Source organism: Struthio camelus, chromosome 1 (assembly GCF_040807025.1).
Source record: "Struthio camelus isolate bStrCam1 chromosome 1, bStrCam1.hap1, whole genome shotgun sequence".
Lineage (NCBI taxonomy): Eukaryota > Metazoa > Chordata > Aves > Struthioniformes > Struthionidae > Struthio > Struthio camelus.
The window spans coordinates 189,813,200-189,830,218 of NC_090942.1; the positions used below are offsets into that span (position 1 = coordinate 189,813,200).

The 17,019-nt window shown below is 41.4% G+C and overlaps 1 protein-coding gene across 2 annotated transcripts in view; it reads right to left on the bottom strand.

The window, feature by feature from the left end:
- Positions 1-2,733: 2,733 nt before the first annotated feature.
- EPSTI1 (epithelial stromal interaction 1) overlaps positions 2,734-17,019 on the bottom strand; it is a 72,652-nt gene continuing 58,366 nt past the window's right edge. Inside the window, exon 12 of one of the 2 annotated variants that reach the window (XM_009672447.2) lies at positions 2,734-3,341. The gene's annotated coding sequence lies outside the window, so the exon portion shown is untranslated. Of the gene's footprint in view, positions 3,342-6,370; positions 17,013-17,019 lie in introns of those variants that run through there. The other variant, XM_009672446.2, reaches the window with a different exon arrangement.

The following is a 17,019-nucleotide window of genomic DNA, read 5'->3' on the forward strand; positions in this document are numbered from 1 at the left end:
TATTCACTTTTTCTAGGTACAGCAGAGATCACAGCTCAGTACTGTTCTGTTGACTTGTGGAGACCACCTAGAGGACACTCAGACAGGATTTGTGTTTGGAAAGGAGCATTTTGAACAGGAGAGCTTTAAAAACGACATGCTAGCCAAAGCAAAGCAGACTGGAAGGGATCATCACTACCTTAAAATTTTGGGTCACCACATTACATCTTTTCACAGATAGCCTTGCGCAGAGATTGACAAGCCAGGACTGTTCTTGCTAAGGAGAGGGAGGGATAGTTTGCTGCCGCAAATGCATGCTTTAGCAATGCATTAGAGAGGGTAGACAGCGGGCTTCAAGGAAATGGTGAGCAGGTCTCAGACCAGACGTAAATCAGCCAGTCACAGAAACAGAGAACAGTAAAAGTCCATGTTGCCAGTCAGAGATTGACTATGGAGGTGCAGTCAACACAAATACATCTTTGGAGCTGGAGCAGATAGCTGGCGCATCACCAAAGGCAGAGTCAGGACAGGAAGGACATAGCCGCTGGCCAGTAAAAAAAAAGCCTCAGCTGCTGGCCAGTAGCCTGGTGCAGAGATGGATTAAGGCTCCTGAATGCTGTACTGAAATGTGCCTCCCAAGCGGGAGAAACAAAGCTGGAGCAGGGGAAGGCTGCTCCTATTGTGGTGAAAGAAAGGGGCTGGCGCTGGCGTGGAGAGCGTGGGAAGGCCTGAAAAGCTGGGTTCATTGCGTCACACTGCTGCTGGGCAGCTGTGGGGGGCAAAGACAGTTATGCGGCCAGCTTTTATCCCGGTTGAGTTCACAGCTTTGAGTCTCAGCCCCTGAGGATGCCTCCACAGCCCTGACCTTAGCACAGTGAAGATTCCCACCCTGTGCTGGCAGAAAAACTCTCACTGCTCTACTTTTGCTCCCTGACCTCAGAAACGCTCAGCACATTATTTTCCCCTTTTTTCTTCATTTCTTAAGGAGATGCACATACCTGCCTCATCCTGCATAGGTAGCTCAGGTGTTTGGGGTGCATGACACTTGCACGCAAGGAAATGCAGCGCACATCACAAACATAATATATGATCCCAGTGGAGGAGCTCATTCGCTAGAGCCTCTAACAAGGGTCTTTGGCAGCCACAGCAGGGACAGCAGTGTAGGATCTTAGCCTACCCAGGCACCTGGGTTAGCACCCACAGAAACAAATATCTGCTTGAGAAGAGTGCATATTATTTTCAGCACTGATTCACTCTTCACACAAAGCATCACTGTGTAGTGTGGATCAGGTGGTCCTTTCTGCATCCTGTCCCCAGTGCTCTGCCTGATTTCCTTCAGCTTTATAGTTTGGTCAGGGTCTGCGCTGGCCTGGTCAGGTCTACTGGCCCACATCTTCACATACGATAGCTACGCCACTCTCCTGGGTAACATTTCCTGTATTTGTTCTCTAACTGAAGTTGCCAGCATCTTTCCCATTCCTCATGGGTGCTGGACCAACATTGGGGATACCGATTCCTGCTCTCCTTTCAGTTCACTACATTCACTATGACATTGGAAAATGTTCAATATTTTCCTATCTAGTGAATAATTGAATATTTACGCTTGATACTTGGACCCTATAGAAGAACCTCAGCCATTGCCCTATTCTTTGTGAATTGCAGAAACAAGCTTGTGCACGGGTCTCTTCAGGGCCAGGTATGCATAGCAATACCTCAGTCCATGCATCTGTTTTTGCACACAGCCTGGACTGTGGGACTCATTTGACTGCTGTAAGGGCTATATGTATAACAGCTATAGGCTTTCACAGCTATAAGGCTATCATCATTAACTATTTTGCAGGGGTAAGGGATGGAATTTGTAAGGGTCATGTGTTATAGATTGGGGCATATGCTAGAGGGTATAATGGTAAGGGGTGGCAGTGGTGGCCTGGGCTGGGAGAGGTCATGGGCCTTCAAGTGTGGTGTCAATGTTTCTGGCCAGCCCTGAGGCACCGGAAAACAGCAGTGCCCCCCCCCCCCCCCCAATTAACTATCATGTGCCATGTGCCAAAACTTCACCACTACGCACCAAAATTTTATCCAATTGGCGAAACACAGAGTGCCCCTGCTCAGACATATTTTGGAAAGAAACCAGCAGTCCCTATGGCTGGAAGCACGTACATGGGTGATTGAGGGGGAAACGCCATGCCAAAGGAAGTACGGACATCCCCAAGGGACCACAGCCATGGGGCACCCATGCTGGGACAAAGATAGACTGGTTGTAACCCATAGCGCAAATAAGGAAAACTGAGACCATAGAAAGGGGAAGATAGATTTTTATGTAGCTAATTGTGTTTTCCTTTTTCTCAATACCCAAATCTGTAATCATAGGTTTGTGCTGCTTGGAAATAAATTAACTAAAGTAAAATTCCCCAAGTTGAGACTCTTTTACCTGTGAAATTATTTTTTTACTGCATCTCACTGAGGTAATCAATGATATCTAAAGAAAGAGCAGTATTAATAATAAGAATAATGAGGATATTAAAACAGATGATGTATTCAGGATAAAGATAGCAGGAAGGAGACGTGATAGCATGGATGGTACCTGATCCACTCAGTTTCAAAGGACAGATACACATACATATAAATATATATAAAAGTACGTATGTTTGTATATATCTGTGTGTGTATGTAAATAAGTACACATCTTTGTATGCAAACACAAAACGACATATTTGGTATAAATATAAATTGACCTTTATTATAAATTGGTGCAGTTATTTGTATACATAAATTAATATATAAATATTTGAAAGTATATATAACAAAATAATCTACCCAATGCGCAGACATACGATATACAATATAATACTCAATAGACAAGCAAGAGATTAAGGTGTAGTCTTCATGGATGAACACATTCTTGCCCAACCATTCAGTCAGAATTACAGAGAGACAAAAGCCTTCTATGAGAAAACTCACTTTATTTTGAACTTCTATTCTATTTTGACTAAAGCTCAATAGATTCCTGAAATGTGACCAGGTAGGGATTTTTGTTTTAAAAAAAAAAAAAAACACCACAATTTTTGAGTGCGTGTGTGTGTGTGTGTGTGCACATACACACACACACACACACACACACACACACACACAGAGAGAGAGAGAGAGAGAGAGAGAGAGAGATACATATTCTCATGAACAGAAGAGATGCTGTTTTTCAGCTTATAAATGCTTTGAAAATGTTTTTACCAACTCCAGGGAAAGACAATCTGTCTTCCTCTTTTCATATCAGCAGGCTCCACACTTCAGCAGCCATCAGGAATTCTGCTGATTTCACTAGCACAGTCACCGCTGGGACATCTTGCTTCCAATCCTCCCAGTACCTGTTGATGAGAAGAGATGGAGTCCTAGGGACTACTGTGGGCTTTGGTCTGGCCCCATGCGGGAGACCAGCAATGGAGCAGCAATGCAATGTAATTTTTTTAAGGAAAAAAAAAATTACACTTAGGAGAAAATGACTGAAGTGTCTGCTAACAATACATACGAGGACGTTTTGCCTCACTATGTAAAGCAATGCCATTTTTTCTTAATAGTATTCCTGTTCACCTTTTAAGACCCAAAGTAATACAGTTCTTTAATCATGACAGTTTGGCACCACATCTAAATTTACAGCTAAATGTAGCTTTCATTGAAGCCAACCCCCTGCTGGCATCCCAGTGGCCATGAAAAGAAAATGTTCTCTTTCACTGCAGAAAAAAGCAAAAGTGGCTGCAAAAGAATAAATGAGCTACTTATCAAACTGCATTTTAAATATGTACTTTTTAATGTTATGGGGTATTTTAAGTGACTTATTTGCTTTCCACTCTCTTGTTAATTGTTGTTCCTGTACCAAGAAAAGGAAAATTAAGTAAAAGAAAACAGAAGTGCTGATCAGAGAATAGTTTTGATTTCTCACAGAGTGGTCATGCTGTGGTTAGTTAGTCACCTGCTCAAAGACATACAAGTAGCAGGACTATTCAGCTAGCCTCAACTTAGGGAGAACCTTCCAGACCAGTTTCTAAACAACAAGATTACACACTGTTGCCCTTCTGGTGCGGGGCTAAATGATAGGATAGTCAGACAGACATAAAAGGAATGCGCAGAGACAGAGAAAGTAGAGCTGTCATCTGCATGATAAAAAACACGATCATGCTGAAACTGCTCAAGCAACATTGGCCCAGGTTTTGGATTTCCTTTTAATGCTATATTTTACAGAAATGATACAGTGAAATAAGCTGTGGAGGGCTTGGGCAGCTGTATGTGACATTTCATTTCATTTCTGGATACCCAGGTAGATGAATGCACGGAGACCCCAGCCTGTGCATTTCTGTTCCCATTTATTCCAAAATGAAATGTCATGTATAGCAACTTATTCTTTATGGCTTAATTTCCTTCTGCCCAACCAGCCAATCAGAATTGTAAATGGACAAAAGCCATTCTACAATAAGACTGTATGTATATTATATAACAGTCATATTATTCTGAACTTTTGCTCTATTTTTGCCTAAGGATCGATGAATGCTTGAAACATAACAAAGATATTTTGTTTGCTTGCCGCCTAAAAAACAAAATAAAACAAAAAAAACAGGACCACCTGACTGATAATAAAAATTGGTATTTGCCTTCTTGTGAATATATGCCAGTGCTGCAATTAAGTATTGAGTAAATAATAAACATCTCAAGACAAGCCTTTTATAACCTAAATAAGACAAACAACCAACATAATGTTCACTTACAATAGGAAAAACCTGCTTTATCATCACTGGAAGGAACATGAAACAAATGATGTTACAATTCTTGATGTTTTCTCAACAGCAGGGTGGAATATCAGACGTCTTTTGGAATGAAAAAATTCCTTCATTCAAGCACATAGATATCAATATTATTGAGATTTCCCAAATACTAACACTGCATTATCCCAGGAAGAGAGGAAGTCCATCACAGGTGTGTGGGGTTTTTTTTGTTTTTGTTTTTTTTTAAATCTAAGGGTCTTGAAAGCTACTTCAGCTCATAAAGGTATCCAGCAAATGGCTGGTTTCCATAATACTATTAAAGGCATTGACATGCCAGCTGGCAGAGACAGCAATGGAATAGCAGTCTATTAATTAATTCAGTCTGCAAGTTGGATGCTCCTCTGTGGCACTGGCTGCTGCTGTATGAAGTATAGCTCCTACTGCAGGTGATGCCACTAACGGCTTCTGCTGAGTAGGGCTTCGTCCCTCAAGGACAGCCTGTTTTATGTGAGAGCTCCCTGGTACCACTCTCTTGCTCAGGTCGCCTTGGGACAGTCTCTCTCGCTTCTGCTCCGAACCAGGAGAGCTCTGAGCATCGCAAGCTGGAGAGCTGGCTCCTGGGAACGTGACCCAGTGAACATGACACCAGGCTGTCCCCTGTGGACTCTGCTTTCTGCTTTCCTCAGGCAGTTTGTTTGCACAGTTACTTTTTCATTGCATGTTTTTCTGTATATTAACTAGTAGTTGCATTTGCCTAGGAGTGGCTTCTCTGGGTTGTGCCATGTATTACTAATCAATAAGATAGCCGCAGAGACATAACATGGAATGAACTGATCTTTGTGAAAAGAGAAGAATGTGACTAATTATTGCTAAGCCACCTGCCGCTAAGGCTGCGTTGAAACATCTCCGCTATTCTCCGTTATGTTTAGCAGCAAATTGCTAGGTGTGGAGGCTTTTTATGAGCAATGCAAATGCCTAGCACGAGAGGGTGCCTTACTCATGAAGTAATCCCGTTGACTTCAGCTTTTGTAGATACGCTGCACTCAAACAGGCAGCCCAGCTGCAGCCAGCAGAATAGTCATGGAGATGAACAGCTCAATCCATTTACCTAGCTTTTAGGAAGGGTTTTTCAAGACAGTCTGAAACTGAAGTAGGAATATGACTGTGATGTGTAGTCTTGGCATTGACTTTGTTATAGACATAGCTGGAGCCTCGTCTGTTGAAGGAAACTGTTTTTAAAGAGCATTTTTCCTTGATAGGTGCTTCACAAAAGCTGCATTGATTAGCCCCTTTTCTGGAAGGGAAAACTGAGGCAGGGAGAGAGAATAGTGACTACATCTCATCACCCAAGAGAGCAATGGCAGACGCTGGAGCTGAATCCAGGTTATCCGCAAAATCACTCCTAGGTGCATTATTTCCTAGGTATCTGTGCATACTTGTTTCTTCAACTCTTCTGGGAAGTCCTTTGCTCTAAGAGAAATGAAATGATTGATTTCAGCTATTTTCAAAGCTAATTAGGTTATTTCAGTTTCAGACCTATCAAGCTGACCTGAATGTTCAATATGGCTACTCCGGATATATTGCATTGCAGGTTTGGCTCGTTGCTACTAAGATGTAAGTGATGCTCATGTCTGTAAAAAAAAAAAAAAAAAAAAAAAAAAAAAAAAAAACCCTGTTCATAACACCCTATTTGCATTTCCTATAGTCACATGGTCATCAGATAAATTCTCCCTTCTTTCCCTGCTCATTGAAAAATCAAGCTTTTAGCTCTTCTCCCAGCATCAACATATGTCTAGGATTCCCTGAAAGCATTGAATAAATCACAGTGATTTCTCTAGTGTTTTTGACCACCTGTCTCTTTAATATGATTGTGATTCTGATGCACGGAAAAATTTGCCAGCTCAACATTAGACTCATGGTTGTTGTTTTTTATGCAGACTGGTTACCTCTCAGTCTGGAGAGCATCCTCTTTGGCTGCCACTGTAAAAGATTTAATTTGTCATCCTCCTCCACTCATTCCCAAACAGACAGGCAGACAAAAAGACAGGAAGACCTTCACTTGCTTAAGTGAGAATACCTAGGACTGTACAGGGAAAGAGTTTAATATCTCGTATTTGAAACACCTTACATTTCAGATATCCCTGCTTAAAGTCCCTTTGAAGTTCTTTTTTAATTGGATTGGACTCGGAAATTAATTATCATGATTCTCAGCAGTTAGAGAGTGTTTTACCTCCTCTGAGCCTTTCTCAGATATTAATGAATTAAGGACAGTTTCCATCTAATTTGGACGAGGTGACTAAACAGCTCAGATAAGGGTCGTGTTTCTATATACGATGTCTCATTTTGTTGCTGCTGGGAGATGTACCTGCTGTGGGATGGCTGACATTTAAGGGCTTGTTCAGAGAGGATACTTCTTTTTGCAGCATGATGTCATTAAGGTTTGCTCCAAGCAGGTTTTTTTTTATATGGTGCTGGAAACAGTTGAGCTCTGCTCTCTCAGCACACAGGCAGCTGTACCAGATCACTTAAGAGAAACAACCAAAAAGCACAGACAGCCTTTACCAGGGTAGATAGGCATATTAAAGTGCTAAATACATTCAACCGTAGTCAATGGTTCATTGCTGGTGGGTTAAACAATCTTCTCCCTTGCCGAGGGATTTTATTTGACAGCAAGGTTATAGTGAAACACAGAAATCCAATATCCTTTCTATAAAATACAGAAGGAGAAAAAAATTATGTGGACTAAAATTATGACTTAATATCACATTTAGTTTGTCCTTTGCTGGGATTGGTAGACTGTGTTTCAATGCTTTATAATTGATATTGCTCATAACACTGGGGAAAAAGAGAAAGAGGGCAGGCTATAAACTAAAAGATTGGAGCTGTAAGACAAGCATATTGTAAAGTGACAATAGGGAATAAGGTGGTTAAAGGGATCACTAGATGGCAGTCAGCTCTCCGGCAAGGATAGTCGAGGATGGGAAATAGGCTTGTGGAGACAGAAAAACAGCAGGGAGAAAAGCAGCTGTAATGTCATAAAATTATTGAAATGGTGTCAAATTTGCTTTGCTTTACACCAACAGTCCCAGAGCAGCCAGTGCTCCCTCCAGAGTAGTCTCATTGTGTCAATGGATTTACGCACATGAGAAGAACAGGTCAGATCAGTCTGTTCACACACAAAGTAAAAAAGACAAAGGAATTCAGTAAAAAAAGAAAAGAAAGAGAGACAGAAAATTTTCTTCCCAAGTATTTCGTCCTTGATTTGGGATGCGAAAATATGGTAGCTCAAACTCAAATCCTAATGAATTTTTGGATAGAGATTGCATGCATTAATGTTACTTATACAGCATCAGTGCAGGAGTGTTATATATTTTAGCAAGGCTGAAAGCAGTAGAAAATCTGAATACCTGGAGAGTTTATTAATCTTATTTATTATTTCTGTCACACTGTTCGTGGTGCCTCAGGCTGTGCTAACTTTAGTGGGGAAGGAGAGACATCCCCAACCTGTAAAGCAATACTGGGGAATGCATTTAATTGTCTGAATTAAGGAGCACTCTCAAATTTTCCTTTCATGGATACATCAGAGCAAGGCAACCTTAACTGTTTTTTCTAAATGTCATTTTCTCAAAAGCTTCAACTCCAGAATTAGCCAAGATATCAGTGATATCTTTTCTAACACTACAAACCAAGACAATGCCATCAAAGTTATTCTTTGTTAGGACTGTCACTAGTCAAGTCTGTGCTCTGCTCTTTATTTCCACAGGGATGACTCTCTATTTGGCCACATCTATAGCTTATTTGAGAATTTTTCAATGCAGCATGAAAACAAAAGCTGACTCAATGCACTCTAAAGGACTTGGTGATGACTTATCATAAACTTGTCTGATGTCTTGCCCACGTTCCTAGGCAAGCTGCCTGATCGTTTTCCAAACCAAGTGGTCCTTTGTGCACCATGGGTGGGGAAGTCTTGCCTTCCTGCTCCCATAGCTCATGGGAAATCACTGCATCATTATAGGAAGAACAAATTGTTCCTACTGTTTCTGAAATAAAATACTGTAGGTCTGTTATTCAGGGAAAAGTGAAGAAAATGCTTTGGCTCTTCATTTTGACTCAGCACGAGCATTTTCTTTCAGCTCTTGAGATTTTCAATGAAACTGAAATTGTGGGTGTGCCTATGTTATTTTAACTCAGATCAGCAGGCACTTTTGAAGCAAATGTCTTCAGTGTGCTATTCACCACACTTTGTTTCACACTTCAGGATGGTTTTGGAGTATATTTTTAGCAGATGATGCTAAAATGTAAGAACCACTCTTTTAACACAGCCAGCATGCTCCAGCCACTAATGGCCTTCAATCTGAAGAGTCAGTCCATAGTAAACCCACCTGAAACGAGGGCAGTGTGGGCCTGGGTTCCTCAGCAACAACTGGTTTGTTCTGCAAATATGGTTCTATTGAGCAGCGTTGTTTGCTAACCTAACACAGCACTGTATCCCAACCAACCTAACCAAAGCACACATTTTGAATGCACAAAACTTATCCAGCAATAGCCTTATCCATTTCATATCAGTGACCTCGTTTTCATAATTACTACCTACTGCATAAAAAATGTTCCAGCAATTCTGTTACTAACTCCAAACAGGAGTCTTGATTTTTACAAAGTCCCTGCAGACTGATCTGAACTTTAGGGGTATTTCATTTAGAGTTGCTCCCTTGGTCTCACTAAGAATAAAGTAGAGGACCTGGGAGAACAAGGAGCATCTAGATTGCTACATGACACTCACATTTCTGATGCAGCTGCATTAGGCCCCATGGACCTGCAACCCAAAGGCAAGCATCAAGGTCTCAGGATTTTTAAGACTCCATATCAGCCTGCTTTCCGTGTCTAGGAGGAGCCATCTAAAGCTCACCTAATCACAGGTAGCGCCTTCTGTAGCCAGTGAAGAGAGACAGGGGCCTACAGAAAGTATTTAATCTGACCTACATTAGAAACTTTTCTTGGGACGAGATGCATCACCCAACAGAGAGAGATTTTTTTCCTCCGACAAAGGTATTATGTCAGATCTAGGTGTTTTGGTTTTAGAATCATAACAATGCTATATGGGGACTAGCTGAAAAGAGGTGCAAAATTAAGATTTGGGAACAGAAAATTGAAATTTAAAATTTCTTCTAAAATCACTATACATCTCAATATTAATAAAATAAAAATGCCTAGAGTGATGAAAAGTTCCTCAGGTGACAGATCAGGCAGGCAATTTGCTGTTTCTATGGAAGAATTCAGTTGAGATAAGAATATTGTACACAATCAGAATACTATGTATGTAATAAGCAATTATCAGTTAAGAGCTCTGTTCCCTAGGCTCATTGTAAAAAAAGCAATCTAGGGCTGCTGCTTAATATTATTGTCTTAGGCTGTTTCACATTACTGTAGTCACGTAGAAACAGTGAGTTCTTTTCTTAAACCTTTCTCTTTCATGGTAAGGATAAGACATTTGTCATTTGTGTCCCTGGTGCCGTATTATCTATTTCATGCCTAATAGTTCTTGTCTTTGTCTGCACCGCCACCTTACTTGGTAATATCAAAGCAATTCCATCTCTTTCTTCTTACGCATGTATTTCTGCGATAGGGTGAAGAAATGAAGATAATTCACGTCATGGGACTGGGATTTGTGCATCTCATCATAACTGGTTAAAATTAGAAAGCCCTGTGGCTTGCTCCCTATTATTCTCCTATAGAGTTGGTATATAGACTGACACACTGGGAAAGGTAGACGAGGACATTTATGTTTCCCTTCGTAGGGGAAACCCCCTCCCTTGTACTGTTCCAGCTTAGCGATATACTTTCTGTACTATGCTGGGGTATCAATCCTTTGCTACCAACATGAATACTGATCCTATCTGTTCCAGGTATTCCTTCGTTCCTTCCGTCTTGTTTTTGGTTAGCTTGACTTTTATCCTTCTGCGTGGAAAATCCTCATAGAAACCAATGGAGTCTGTAAAACTTTCTACGGCATTTTAAAATCATACCATAGCACTTAGTAAACAACTACACATTTGCTAGTCAATGTTAAAGGTCAGTAAATGAAAATGGATAAATGCCTTGGGAAATTATATAGGCTTTTTGACAAGCTTCTTTCTAGTGCATTCATTTTACAAGAGTTCTTCTGAAGATGGGCCTTGGAGAGAAGTTTTATCTCCCACAGATGTGGAAGAATAACTTGCAGCAGCTCTGAGCTGTTCAACACACCTCAGTTCTGCTCATAGTTCTTGCTGTTAAGGGCTTAACTGGCACACGATTTCAACCTTTATCTAGCTATTCACACTGGCTTCTTTCTCTTTCCTTTACATTCTTATGACTTTCAATTCTTTGTTTCCTTTCAGGACTTACTTGATAAATTCAGTATTCTTGTTCCTAATCTCGTTCTAATGCTATTATTAGGTTGGAGCAGCACTAGCTTCTTATAAGCACTTTATTTAGATCATAAAGCATATTATCCTGATTTTTTCATTATTTCAGATGGTTTTACATCCTGATCAACTAATCAGATAGATAAGTTTCTATGTTTTTTTTTAAATTATTTTTTATGTCTCTTCTGGTATTGTTCCCAGCTGGCTGTTTTATTCAGGCACAAAGATGTTTTGAGGGATGTTTCCTTGCTCAAACTGTGCATAAACCTTCCTGTGCTTCTCTTTCAGTTTTAACACAAAATCTTTCCATGTACCAACTTATGTTAAGTGTTCTGTACTCTGGTGGTGCTCTTGTGTTCTCACAGATCCCCATAACAAAAAAACTCTGCCTTTTTGGGGAGGCTGGAGATCAAATTGAGCCTTGGTACTCAAAGCTAGTCCCTGCCCCAAAGACTGAATTAACCCTTTTTTTTTTTTTTTTAAGAGCAGTCAGTAACATATGGTACTCCCTGACTGGCTCACCTCCTGGACAAGTGGATGCCTTTTAGCCACGCTGACGGCAGATTGAGCTAGTTACTGACTTAATGCCATTGCCATAGGCACACTTGCCTGCCCAGACTCTCTCATGCTTTGGAGGAAGCCCAGTGGGGCACTCGTGCCTGTGCTTCCAGCAGAAAGCTGTCTTGAGGTGCCCCTCAAAAGCTGACAAAGCTTCATCTAAAGATCTTTTGGATTGAATGTGTGGGATATTTGTCACTGTCATTTTTTGAAAATGATTGTTGTCCCCGAGCTAAAAGGTTTTGGCCAGCTGTATGTGTGGTATTAAACTCTGACTCTCAGTAACCAGTAATGAAATGTTCACAGTCAGAAAAGATTAATTTATGAGTGTAATAATAGTTATATGCTTACTATTAAATATTACTAAATGTAACTCATGCACATACGGAATAAAGTGAGTTTTGTGACATCTCTTAACTCTGGTCCAGTTTCATTAGCTTCTATTTTCCTCACCTATCTGTTTCCAATGCCATTATTGTCAGCCTGGGGGCAGACATTGCTGAAACATTCATTTTCATTACAGCACAATAAGAAAACAACCCCTTGTGATATTTATTGGTGGAATACTCAAGAAATTTTTAATATATTGAAAATAAATCCTGTTTATAGCATACTGCTTTCCCAACTGTAGAAGATTTTAGCAGTTCATATATCATGCATTTACCACCTTTTTAACATTTAAACAGAGCCTGGAATTTATACCCTTTGATGACTCACTAGTTCCCACTGCTCAGATGTAATCATCACTCAATAAGAAGTAGAAGAACTGAGTGAACACAACTAATGCTGCAGTGCCGATCTGAGCTGAAGAGCTGAACAAAGTGGATTAATAAATACTGGTATGATCTACTCTGACATTCAGACATGGCCACCTCAGAACAGGCTAGCTCTGATCCATATACCTGCAAGGCCAGGTAACAAAGAAACTGAGGCAGGCAGATGCTCAGTACAGAAGCCCATAATGAAAGCTCAAACAAGAATTGTACTGGCCACTCAACACATAAGAAATGCAACCTTTGATGAATAAATGATTCACCACTTGCTAGGAGCATGTGGAAATCTCAGAACAAGATATCTGCATGATATTGAATGGGCTCCGGCATAGCATCCCTTTGGCAGGCTAACTGTACCTTATTACAGTAGCATAACATGTCATAGGTCCATTAGGAAGGAAACGTCCAAGGAAAAGACTAACTCATCACTGCTGAGACCCACACTTGCATAGTGTTGCTGCTCTTTTCCCTAATATGTGAAAGGACTCAACATAGCCAAATATTCAGTCTCATACTTTTGCTGTTAATGCCCTATTGCAATTAAATACAGAGAACTGGATTCTGCCTTTGTTTGTAGGCTTTAACTGAGCTCGTACCCTGGTTTGGTATATCATTTGGCCTTGCCAGGCATCTCCAATAACTCCTTTACTGATGTGTACAATTGCACTGCTTTGGCATCCATGCATTGGTGTGTTTTGGAGGTGCAAGGAGGGGCAGTAGCAACAGGTTTGCAGCTTGCTGAAGGGGCTCCCAGAGGGGAAGAACCGCCAGGTGAGAGGGCTTGTCCCGAAAAAGAAGGAGAAATTGCAGATCCGTCTGCCCAGAGCCAGCTGTGTGGCTCCTTTGCAATGCATTAGACTCAGCTGCTCGGGATTGCTTGTGCTGAGATACGTAACTCATGTGCAGTTTAAGGGACCCAATTTCACTGAAGCGATGCTGATTTACCCCTCCTGATGATCTGACCATATATATTTATTTAAAATCCTGTCAGATTCAAGGTACCTTAGAGTTCTGTGTGGTCTATATTGCCTTTAGGATGAAATAGTGTATCAAGCGACATAAACCTCAGTACCGGTAGCGGGTATTTATGGCTGTTGTCACGTCCTTCAAATGGATGCCTGACAAACAGCAACCCAGAGAGAAACAAGGTGGCTCAGGGATAAAAAGCTTTCTTAACAACACTAAAGTCGTAGAACATCATCTCCTCAAGACCTGACCCTGCCTACATGTCTGCTAGCTGGGAGCAGCATAAAGGCTGATCAATGGCAGAAGCACCTCTACAGGCCATGGAAAAGGAAAAAAAAAATAAAAAGATGCAACTTAGTCATAGTCAGAGCTCCCTCCTGGCAACTCCCTCCAGAGATACTGAGTGCTGTCTCTCTGCCTTTAGCACAACCAGGATACCCTGAGCCATCTCTCTCAGCGACATTTGGTTCTCAGAGTAAATTCTTTCTACCCCTCAAGCCTCATGGACTCAGTGAAGGAAGATTCTAGGAAAAGGTCACTGTCTTACGACCAGAAAAGCTTTTAAGTTGGCTGTCTGCTCACACACTATCTCCACAATCTCTTCACTGCAACCGCAGGCTCCTACCTTTCTCCTCTCTTCTGTCCTGCACTAATCACTCCCTTCCACTTTGCCTTCCCTGGCTTCCTCTGCTTAGCTAATCCTCCCCAGTTAACTCCTAAATAATTAAATAATTTAAAATGTATCTCAAAGTTAATTTGGTGTTTGCTAGCCATCACTGTGTCCATATATAATATCCCTTTCTCCCTACCATTTGCCTTGTCTGTTTTGACAAAGCCTTTTTGGGTCAGGGACTCTCAGAGTGCATAGTAATTAGTACAATGGGACTCTAGTCTCACTTGACCCGTGAGCAACCCTTAAACTTATATCGCCACAGATATTAACATCCAATTTCAGCCGGTCTTAGGATGTTGTGCTAAGAGATATCAGTAAAGGACTGAAGCCTCCATTTTAGACTGTGATCCTTATATTTCCCTTAAGAATGATTTGCAATAACTGCTAGAGTGAAGTATGGAAAACCTTTGTCTTTATCTGAGAAAGCAGTTATTAATAAAGGCCCCAGGATTGCCCATATAGTTGTCACTATGGGAATACAGAAGAGATGATGAAGTGTTGGGTAGATGAGCAGTCAGGGAGGTGGACTGACAACTGGCTGAACTGCTGGGACCAGAGGGCTGTGATCAGAGAGCAGCATGAAGTACAGCTGGAGGCCAGTCACTAGTCATGTTCCCCAAGGGTCGTTATGGGGGCCAGTACCGTTTAACATCTTTAAAGACCTAGATGATGGGACCCTCAGCAAGTTTGCAGATGATACAAAACTAGGAGGAGGAGGAGGTGATACAGCAGGTCATTGTGCTGCCATTCAGAGGGACCTCCACAGGTTGCGGAAATGGGTAGAGAGGAACCTCATGAAGTTCAACAAAGGGAAATGCCAAGTTCTGCACCTGGCAGGAGAAATAACCCCATGCACCAGTTCAGGCTGGGGGCCAACAAGCTCAAGAGCAGCTTTGCAGAGGAAGGACCTTGGCGGGTCCTGGTAGACAACAAGTTACACGTGAGCCAGCAACGTGCGCTCGTGGCAAAGGCAGCCAACAGTGTCTTGGGCTGCGTTAGAAAGTTCATTGGCAGCAGGTCGAGGGAGGCGGTCCTTCCCCTCTGCTCGGCCCTGGTGAGGCCACATCCGGCGTGCTGGGTCCAGTTCTGGGCTCCCCAGTACAAGAGGGACGTGGACGTACAGGAACAAGTCGGAGTCAAGTGAAGGGCCACAAAGATGATTAAGGGACTGGAACATCTTTCCTACAAGAAGAGGCTGAGAGAGCTGGGACTGTTTAGCTTAGAGAAGAGAATGCTTGGGGGGATCTTATCAATGTGTATAAATATTTGACGGAGGAGATTAAGGGAGATGGAGCCAGACACTTCTCAGTGGTGCCCAGTGACAGGACAAGAGGCAATGGGCACAAACTAAAATACAGGAAATTCCATTTGAACACAAGGAAACACTTCCTCACTGTGAGGGTGGTTGAACGCTGGAACAGGCTCCTTGGAGGGGTTATGGTCTCCATCCTTGGAGATATTCAAAAGCCGTCTGGATGCAATCCTGTGCAAGGTACTCTAGATGACCCTGCTTGAGCAAGGCGGTTGGACTAGATGATCTCCAGAGGTCCCTTCCAACCTTGACCACTCTATGATTCTGTGATCTGGATTCTCTCTAAAGACAGTGAAGAAAAATTGACATCCTCAGAGGCTGATTCATCCCAGGTGTCAAGGGTCCCCTTCCAGATGGGCTAGCATAGAGTTGCTCCTTAAATAGTTGAAGCTCAGCAAGCTGAATCCTTCTCTCAATAAAGGCACTCCTCAAAACACAAAATAAGCTGCTTTTGCAGGACCAATACATATTTTCTTTTCCTCTCTATATGCGCACTACAAATCTAATATATGGTCTGTTTGTATCAACTCCATGGTTGTATTCCACCTACATCTCCAGTTTTTTCTGCCTCACAGCATTAAAAGATTGCTGTAAAGATTATTGTTACTCATGCTAAATTGAAAATAGAACCTGTGAGATAGATATCCCATATGAATCATAGATTTTACAAAATGCTACAATATTAGCATCTGTTTTTAGTGCTTGTTCATGCACCCACACACCTAACCTAAAGTCTGAAAAAGTGCTGATTTTGTGTGTCCATTTTGTGACAAGAGAGCTAATCTTCAGAAGATCCAAGTGCTGACCATTCCACTTGAAGTCAACAGCAGCCACAACTTGTAAGGTAGGAATTACTTTGAGTCCATTTATTTATTAAATCTTTGTAGTTGGGCTTGCTTCCTATTCATTTAACCAATTTCAGTTCCAGTATTTCCCACTGCCTTCTGCCTGGACACAACTGCTGGGGTACAAAGAGCACAGCAATGCATTTTCTAGATTAAACAGTGAAAATAGAATGAATCACTGCTTCATACAGTCTTTTTTTGAAGGAGAGCCAAGAGATGCATTGATTTAAAGAGTAAAGTAATTGGCGCTTTGAGTTTTGATCTCACATATAGAAAACATAAAAGTTCAAGAGACCAGAGAATTCATCAGAATTGATTCAGTATGACAGCGTACTACAGAACTTCTGAAAAGTCATTTAAAATAAAGGCTAACCCAAAAAATTCTCCAGTCAATCAAGTTGTTACCTTTCAACCTCTTTTCTTTTTGGAGGAAATGAAAAACAGAGAGGTTTTTTTTTTGACCTTTTTATTTGAGGTAAAAATAAATTGGGGCATTCACAGGTGAAATTTACCTAAGAAATTTCATCATACATTACAGCTTAGCAGTTGCAATCAGTTTACCTTAACATCCAGTAAAAAGTCCAGATCAGTTCATAGTAACTAGTTATTTAAATGAGGCTGGGTCAGGTGCATGAGTAAAGAGCAGCACTGAAATTTCTAAGCCTGAAGGTACAGCTGACCTTCAGGATGTGCTACAAAAGCATCTGTTTTCCCACACTTTCCACGAAGATGGCAGAAGCAATTCAATTGTCTACAAA